This window comes from Pteropus vampyrus, unplaced genomic scaffold (genome assembly GCF_000151845.1).
Source record: "Pteropus vampyrus isolate Shadow unplaced genomic scaffold, Pvam_2.0 Scaffold516, whole genome shotgun sequence".
NCBI lineage: Eukaryota > Metazoa > Chordata > Mammalia > Chiroptera > Pteropodidae > Pteropus > Pteropus vampyrus.
Window position 1 is genome coordinate 1,374,655 of NW_011889297.1, and position 7,919 is coordinate 1,382,573.

At 35.4% G+C, this 7,919-nt stretch overlaps 1 protein-coding gene across 13 annotated transcripts in view; it reads left to right on the plus strand.

The window, feature by feature from the left end:
• Window positions 1-7,919, plus strand: part of ZC3H12B (zinc finger CCCH-type containing 12B) — a 344,821-nt gene that overhangs the window by 11,034 nt on the left and 325,868 nt on the right. For 8 of the 13 annotated variants that reach the window (XM_023524990.1, XM_023524991.1, XM_023524986.1 and 5 more), the window contains exon 2: window positions 5,288-5,364. The exons of 4 other annotated variants lie outside the window; for them this stretch is intronic. The gene's annotated coding sequence lies outside the window, so the exon portion shown is untranslated. Of the gene's footprint in view, window positions 1-4,158; window positions 4,209-5,287; window positions 5,365-7,919 lie in introns of those variants that run through there. One more of the 13 variants, XM_023524988.1, reaches the window with a different exon arrangement.

The window sequence follows — 7,919 nt, forward strand, 5'->3', positions numbered from 1 at the left end:
CTCTTTAATTCATTTTGAGATTATTGCCGCATATGGTGTTAGAAAGTGGTCTAGTTTCTTTTTTTTTTTGCATATGTATATTCAGTTTCACAACACCATTTATTGAATAGACTGTCTTTACTCCATTGTATAATCTTTCCTCCTTTGTCATAGATAAATTGACCATACAGGCATGGATTTCTTTCTGGACACGCTATTCTTTTTCATTGATCTGTGTCTGTTTTAGTGCCAGAATCATTCTGCTTTGCTCACTGTAGGCTTGTAGTATAGTTTAATATCAGGTAGTTTCTCTTTTTCTTAAAGAAGTCCTTTTAGCATTTCTTATAAAACTGGTTTGGTGGTGATAAACTCCTTTAGCTTTTTCTTCTGGGAGGCTCTTTATCTGTCCTTTGATTATAAATGATAGATTTGCTGGTTAGCATAATCTTGGTTGTAGGTCTTTCCTTTTTAACACTTTGAATATTTCCTGCCAGTCCCTCTGGCCTTAAATGTTTCTGTTGAGAAATCAGCTGACATTCTTATGGGAGCTCTTTTGTTGGTAAGTAACTTCTTTTCCCTTGCTGCTTTTAAGATTCTCTCTTTGTCTTTAACTTGGCATTTTAATTATGATGTGTCTTGGTGTGGGCTTCTTTGAGTTCATCTTGTTTGAGACTCTATGTGTTTCCTGGGGTTGTATGTCTATCTCCTTCACCAGATTAGGAATGTTCTCCATCATTATTTCTTGAAATAGGTTTTCAAATCATTGCTCTCTCCTCCTTCTGGTACCCCTATGACGGGAATGTTGGTACGCTTGATGTTTTCCCAGAGGCCCCTTAAACTATCCTCATTTTTTTTGGGGGGGGGTTGCTGTTCTGATTGAGCATTTTCTGCTACCTTATTTTCTAAATAGTTAATGCAATCCTGTGCTTCATATATTTTCCTGCTGAATCCCTCTAATGTTTATTCTTTAATCCGGTTATTATATTCTTCATTTCCGAATTTTTTTTTATGTTTTCTATCTCTATTTTTATGTTTCCTATATTTTTGTTGAAGTTCTCAATGAGCTCATTAGGCATTCTTATAACCAGTCTTTTGAACTCTGCATCTGGTAGATTGCTTGTATCCAGTTTGTTTAGTTCTTTTTCTGGAGTTTTGTTCTGTTCTTTCATTTGGGACATGTTTCTTTGTTTCCTCATTTTAGCTGTTTCCTTGTGTTTGTTTCTGTGTATTAGGTAGAGCTGTTATGTCTCCTGTTCTTGGCACAGTGGCCTTACGTAGTAGGTGTCTTGTGGGGCTCTGTGATGCAATCTCCCTGGTCACCTGAGCTGGGTGCTTCAGGTGAGTCTCTTATGTTATAGTTGAGCCTTGATTGCTGTTGGCATGTCAATGGGAGTGATTGACCTTCAGAATTATTTGTTATAAGGACTAGCCATGACTACAGTGGAGGGGTGACCCAATGCAGCAGGATTCAGTTTAGCAGGGCTCTAGTGCTTTCCCAGTATGCCCTTTGGGTGTGTACTTTGTGGAGGTGGTTGGGTTGTGCTCTGGTATGGTCTGAAATTGGTCAACGGGTGTGTTATTTCTGGTGCTCTTGAGAGGAACTCTTGTGCAGGCCTAGGTCAGCTGCTGTCTGTGCCTTGCCATGGGCCACTTGATATGACCTACAAAGTACAGTGATCTGCAGATGCTTGCCACATGTGCTGGGCTTGGAGGTGCCTGGGAGAGTCTAAGATTGGATCTGAGGCCAGCTGCCACTATTGGATCTGAGGCTTGCCACTAGTGCTAGGCTTGTGCTGTTTAACAAGTGTTATGGGGCACACCAAGTCTAGATACTGCGTGTTTGGGATTTGTGAATTTTTGAGAGATTTTAGGAGAGTCTGGAGCATGATCCAGGACTGGCTGTTTGTATGGAAAGCCACTGGAAGTAACTTGTGTGGGCTTACAATTTGGGTGGAGCAGGGACTCAGGTAATCACCAGGGCAGGGAGAATGGTATTAGATAGGTTGATAGAGACTCAGATGTGATTCTCATCTGCTTGTGCAGGCAGGGTTGGGGGGAGAGACTAACAAAGGATCAATGGCTTCTGCTAGCATTTGTGTCTAGGGAAAGATGCCCCTCCAGCCCTCATCCTGAAGCCAGACAATTCAGTTCCTCCAAGTATGTCCCTGGTGCCTTTCGAGCTGCTGCTTCAGTGTGGAGCTCAGAGCAAGTGAGTCTATCAGTAAGTCTGTGAGTGGGCTCTTTAAGAGGAACACTTGAGACTTTAGCAGCCCTCTGTCTTACTCAACCACAGTCTCTGCTGGTTTTCACAGCCGGAAGTTATGGGAACTTCTCTCCCAGCACTGGAACCATTGGCTGGAGATCCTGTTGTGGAGTGGGGACCCCTTGCTCCTCAGGGGGGACCCCCCTGCAGCTGAGATATCCCTCTCATTTTAAAACTGCCACACTTGGTTGTGGGATCAGCCTGTTCCACTTCTCTGCCCCTCCTACCAGTCTTACTGTAGCTTTTTCTGTAAATCCTTAGTTATAGGATTTCTGTTCAGCCACACTTTAAGGTGAATTTCAATGATGGTTATTTTGTAGTTTAGTCATAATTTTGATGTTTTTGTGGGAGAAGGTGAGCATAGCATTTACCTTATCCACCACCTTGACTAGAATCCCCTATTATTGTATTCTTAAGTGTCGTGTCATCTTTATTACTTCAATGGATTGACAAATTGCTCAGCTGAGCACATTTCTTAATTTTATTATGGAGGCTTATAGGAAAAAAAAAATAGCTTTGATTCAACAATTCTTTTTGGAGCATATTTTACTGAAACATAACTTTTTTCATTATGTGAAAAACACCACAACCAATTCAATGTAGGGAAAAAAAAGTGGAGAGTACAATTCCTTTTTAAATTTCGGTAACTACAAACAAAACCAAACCTTCACATATAAGTTGTAAACTAAAATTCACAGGGATGGTCTCACACAGTTATCATTCTCTTAATATCACATCTTATATTATGAATTGTCAACTCTCTTTGGACTGGTGTTACCCAAAATTCCCCTGCGATCTGATTCATTCTTCTTCTCCTAATGACAATACACCTCAGGGATTTGATGGTGAGATTTTGTTACTGAAATAGAAGCTTTATGTAGAAATTTTTAAAATTCAATAAATATTACCTGAAAACCTGAAATTGAATTTTAGCATTGTAAATAATGAGGAAAATGGATGTTTTCTAACAATCTTCAATAAAAATACTGTATAGTATTACCGTCTCCATAACCTTTCACAGCCCTGAATCATATACCTCCTCATTATGTTCACTTTCTGTACCTCATTTTTACTTTTCCTAACCACTGTGTATATTGGTTTGATCTCACTGTCACTTATGACCTATTTTTTTTTGTGGCCCTTAAATGAATTTTACAAAATAGATTATATTTTAAAAAAGTTATTCAGTAAAGTTTTTCTGTCATAGTCTGAAAAGCTGAATCATATCAGATAAAGTGCATTTGAAACTGAGTGGTTTGACTGGAAATAGCAACAAGAAGACTAACCCAAGTTCTGTGTCTAACTCAGACAATTTTTGAATCACTAGATTTTTACTTCAAAAATAATTATTTTTCTTTATTGTAAATAAAAAGAAGTTAGATATTTCTAGAATAAAAGTAAGGATCCTTTCATTCAGAGAAGTTTGGAGTTCTTCATTACATTTTAGCATCTAAACTTTATATATTTATACTTTTTTTCATTTTAGAATAAAAAAGGTATATCTGCTCTATTTTTAAATTCTGTCTTATTGCTATACTTTATAAAGCATCTTTCAACTGAAGAATTCAAAGCATTCTTTTTACATTCTGTGACATTTCTTAGCATCTACCTGCCTGGAACTACATTTATTTATCTTACAAATTGAAAACTAGTTGACATAAGAGATGTGACATAAGTAATAAATTTGATTCCATTGGTCATATATAAGTCGATCTCGTTACTTATTAGTTGTTCCTTTTGCAGGACTGGGTATATATCATATACTAATATATTTAATTATTCTTGCTGAGTTTAAACTCTAAATGTGTACATATATCCTTAAATTGTTTCTCTTTCTGTGTACTTTCAAGGCTATCATTTTTAGTTAGATGTATTTGCTCATCATTAACAGATTTAATGTATTATATTGTTGCTGCCAAATTGGTAAAGATACCTGTGATTCCATAGAAGAAGAGAAAAAGTAGAGGTATAAGAAAAATGGATGTTAGATTTTATGTTTCAATTTTTTTCTTAATTTGCAATAATGTTGGTATAATAGTTCTAAAATGGTTGAAGTTCTGAATTTTAGAATATTTTTATGAACTCCAGTTTTATGACACTTTTGTATATATAGTAACCAGAATTAGGTTAACAAAGCATTACCCTTAGGGATATTGCTTTAATAAATAGATGAGAATGATTCATAGTTAGTATAACAATGAATTATATGTAAGATATTTTTTAAGTATTTAAAGCTGATTGGAAGCATTTTTAAAGTAGTTTCAATGTATTCTCTACTATCTTGTTTACATTATTAATTTGCTTTAGCAAACTCTTTGTTCATAAGTAATACTAAGTTCAATTTAATCTCATCTCCGGTCTGAATTATCACAAATTCTGAATCAGTGGGATCTAAATTGCAGTACAATAAAATATTCTTAATTCAACCCCACTAATAAAAATTTGTGATAGACTTAATAGAGTATTTATGCTAAAAATGTCTTCAATAGGGTGTCTACTAAATGCTGGTGATAGATTACATTCCACAAGAGAAACAGCCAGAGTCCTGCCAGAGGTTAGGAATTTCAGAGCTTCTTTACTAGCTATCAAAGCACTGATGTTGAAATAAAATAAGTGCTAGAAGGGATGAAGGTAGGAACATCTAGGTTTTATGTTCTTAAAAATGTCTTCTAAGTGCTCTGTTGAGTATAGGATAATTAGGATATTAATTGCATTGGGCTGTTTACAAGAAAAGAGATTTGAACATCAGTTAATAGTTAAGCAAAATTGGGGCAATAGTTTTGGGGCAAGTGTATTGTTTTCAGGAATTTTAAAAACTACCATAGCAATATTATTTGCATGTAAATTCTGTGCATTTACAAATTCTTATCAGTTCATCAGGGTAAGAAAGTAAAGTGTGCATTAAAAGTTACAGTCAGTAGCCTCAATATGTTAATAGTGTTGGTGTTGTAGCTTCAGGATGTCCTTCTTCAGTCCTGAAGTAATAATCATGTAATGCATGCATGCATGTTGATACAAAATTGTTCTGTTTATGTTATGATGCAGTCAGCTCTAAAACCACCGTTTCTGGTGTTGTGGAATTCTTCAATCAAGAAACTGGAATGAATGTCAAAGTTATCCAGGTCAGAGCACAACTACACCTAATAATAGGATTACTAGAAGTTTGTTATTTACTATTGATATTCTTTTGGGAGGGGGAAAAAAAGCTAGTTCTTTGCTTCATGCCTTTTACAGTAATGATAATTTGCCTTTGCTGTGTAACTCATTGCTCTTCACTTACAGATCTTAGATTTTAGAAGTAATAACAGAGGTCATTGGATAAACTAGAACAAAAATTTAGCCCTCTGGATTTTTTTTTAACTTATTTGAACTCTCTCCATCTCCCACCCCTTTTACCACGGATGAGAGGAATAGAGACTGAATATTCATGTAACACTTTTCTCATAGCTAAACATCCAATACAGAATAGGAATTAGTGAAATCTATTTAATTCTTAATAGTCTGGGCTAATAGAGGGGGGCAGAAGCTTAGAAAAAAAGTTTTTAATTATTTGATTTTGTAAGGGAACTTTTGTATTTACATTTGAATATGAATATTTCTAATCTAGGTAGTCCCAGAGATTCAGTTAACTAAAGGCTATTGGATAAAATATCTTGGTTAATGAATTTTCTAATTAACTAAGGATTAATCCAAATATGTATGAAACTTGGACAAGGACACTTTGTATGAGATGTCTAGAGCTTTAAGTTGTGCTTAATTTTGTTTGTTGGCCACTGATTCATTTGTGTGTCTTGATTAAGGAGTTTTAGTTGCAAATAATAAAGGTCACTTCAAACTAAATGAAAACAAAACAAAACAAACAAACGAAAAAGAATTTATATTAAGGGTCTAAGAGGTTCTCATGGAACCCAAGGGCAGAAAGTATAGCCCAGGCACATGAGAAAGTATAACTAGAAATAAAAAGCTGTCAATGGCTAAGGGAGCTTTCCTCCCTCTTTATCTCTTCCTTCCCCATCTCCAGGGCCACAGAGTCTCCTGTTTATCGCTTTTCTTTTCAACTTGTCTGCTTTATTCTTCTCACTCCTTCAGCACATAGCCAAACGTGGCTTACCCTAGAGCTCCCAAGTTTATGTATTCTAAATTCAGGCAATCAGCAGAGACTCATGAGCATTTTTGAGTCCTAATTCCTAGTTCTGATCCACCTATTTTGGATCAGATAACAATCCAGTATCTGATTATCTATGGCTGGAGGGACAAGATTAAGTGGTTTAAATATGGCTGATAGGCCCCAATTCTAAGTGAGGGGACATGTGGTTCCTACAGAAAGGGAGATATGGGATGAATCTCAAATTGTGTTACCATGAATTATAATAAAAAATAGAGCATATTTGCCATATGCTTATCTTCATTCATAGAACAAGAATAAGCATTTGATATATTATGTAGCTTACCCTTAATAAGGGTAAGAAATTTGAGGCCCAGAGATGATTCAAAAATTATTGAAGGTCACATGAAAAGCTATAACTAGAATCTTAACCTTGTAGTTTCCAGTTTTTCTTAAATGCTAACAGCTAATTAAACAGAGTATCTACCAAAGTGTTAACACATTTTAAGAGACCTATAAAATATAAAATAATTTCTGATGAATATTTTTGTCTAAGCAAAGCAAATATAGAGGAAAAGCAAAATCACTCTCCTATGTCATTACGATGAAGAAGAAAACATTAGAAATTCATGGGTAATATCCATTTATTTCAAAAGTAACTTTTTAAAAGAAATGTAAAAACAGGGTGATTTTGAAGAACAAATAATTGAATTATATGACTTAATGTTGCTAGACTTAAAGAAGCAGTCATATAAATATAACATTTTGGCTACTGGGAAATCTAGATTATAAACCAAATCTGTTTTCCCCACTTTGATCTATGCATTCATTCAACATTTACTTATTGAATGCTATTAGGCACTGAGGATACAGTGGTAAACAGAACAAGGTTTCTGCACTCAAAGAGTTTGCATTCCAGAGAATGATTCAGGCAGTGAATAAACAAATAATATATAATATATTGCCAGATAATGATAAGGGCTATGAGGGTGATACATAATTATAAGGGGTAAAGAACAATAAGTGGTTCTAGTTTAGATAACAGTTTCAGGGAAAGTAATAAGGTGACATTGAGCAGAGACCTGAATAAAGCAAGAGAGCAGGACATGTGAATCTCTAGAGAAAAAGCACTTTAGGTTGAGAGAATAGAATGTGCAAAGGTCCTGAAGTGGGAACCTGCTTGGCGTGTTCTAGGAGCAGCAAGGAGGACAGTGTAACTATAATGTAGAGAGTGTGGGAGACGTATAGAAAATGTCAGAGACATATTCAGAGGCCAAATCATGTAAGACTCTTAGGACAAAATAGGAGTTTTGGATTTTACTTTATGTGATGAAAAGTCATTGGGGAGTTGGGAGAATAGGGACGTGATTTGATTTATATGTAAAGAGAATATTCTGACTGCTGTGTGGGCAGTAAATTTCAAAAGGAAAAGAGAAGAAGCAGGGAGACCAGTTAGGAGGATGTTATAATCCAGGTGAGAGAAAATGGTTGGATTTGAGTGGTAGTAGCAGGGGAAATGAAAATTAGTCATATTCTAAAGGTAGATGAATAGATTAGAAAGATAGATAGATA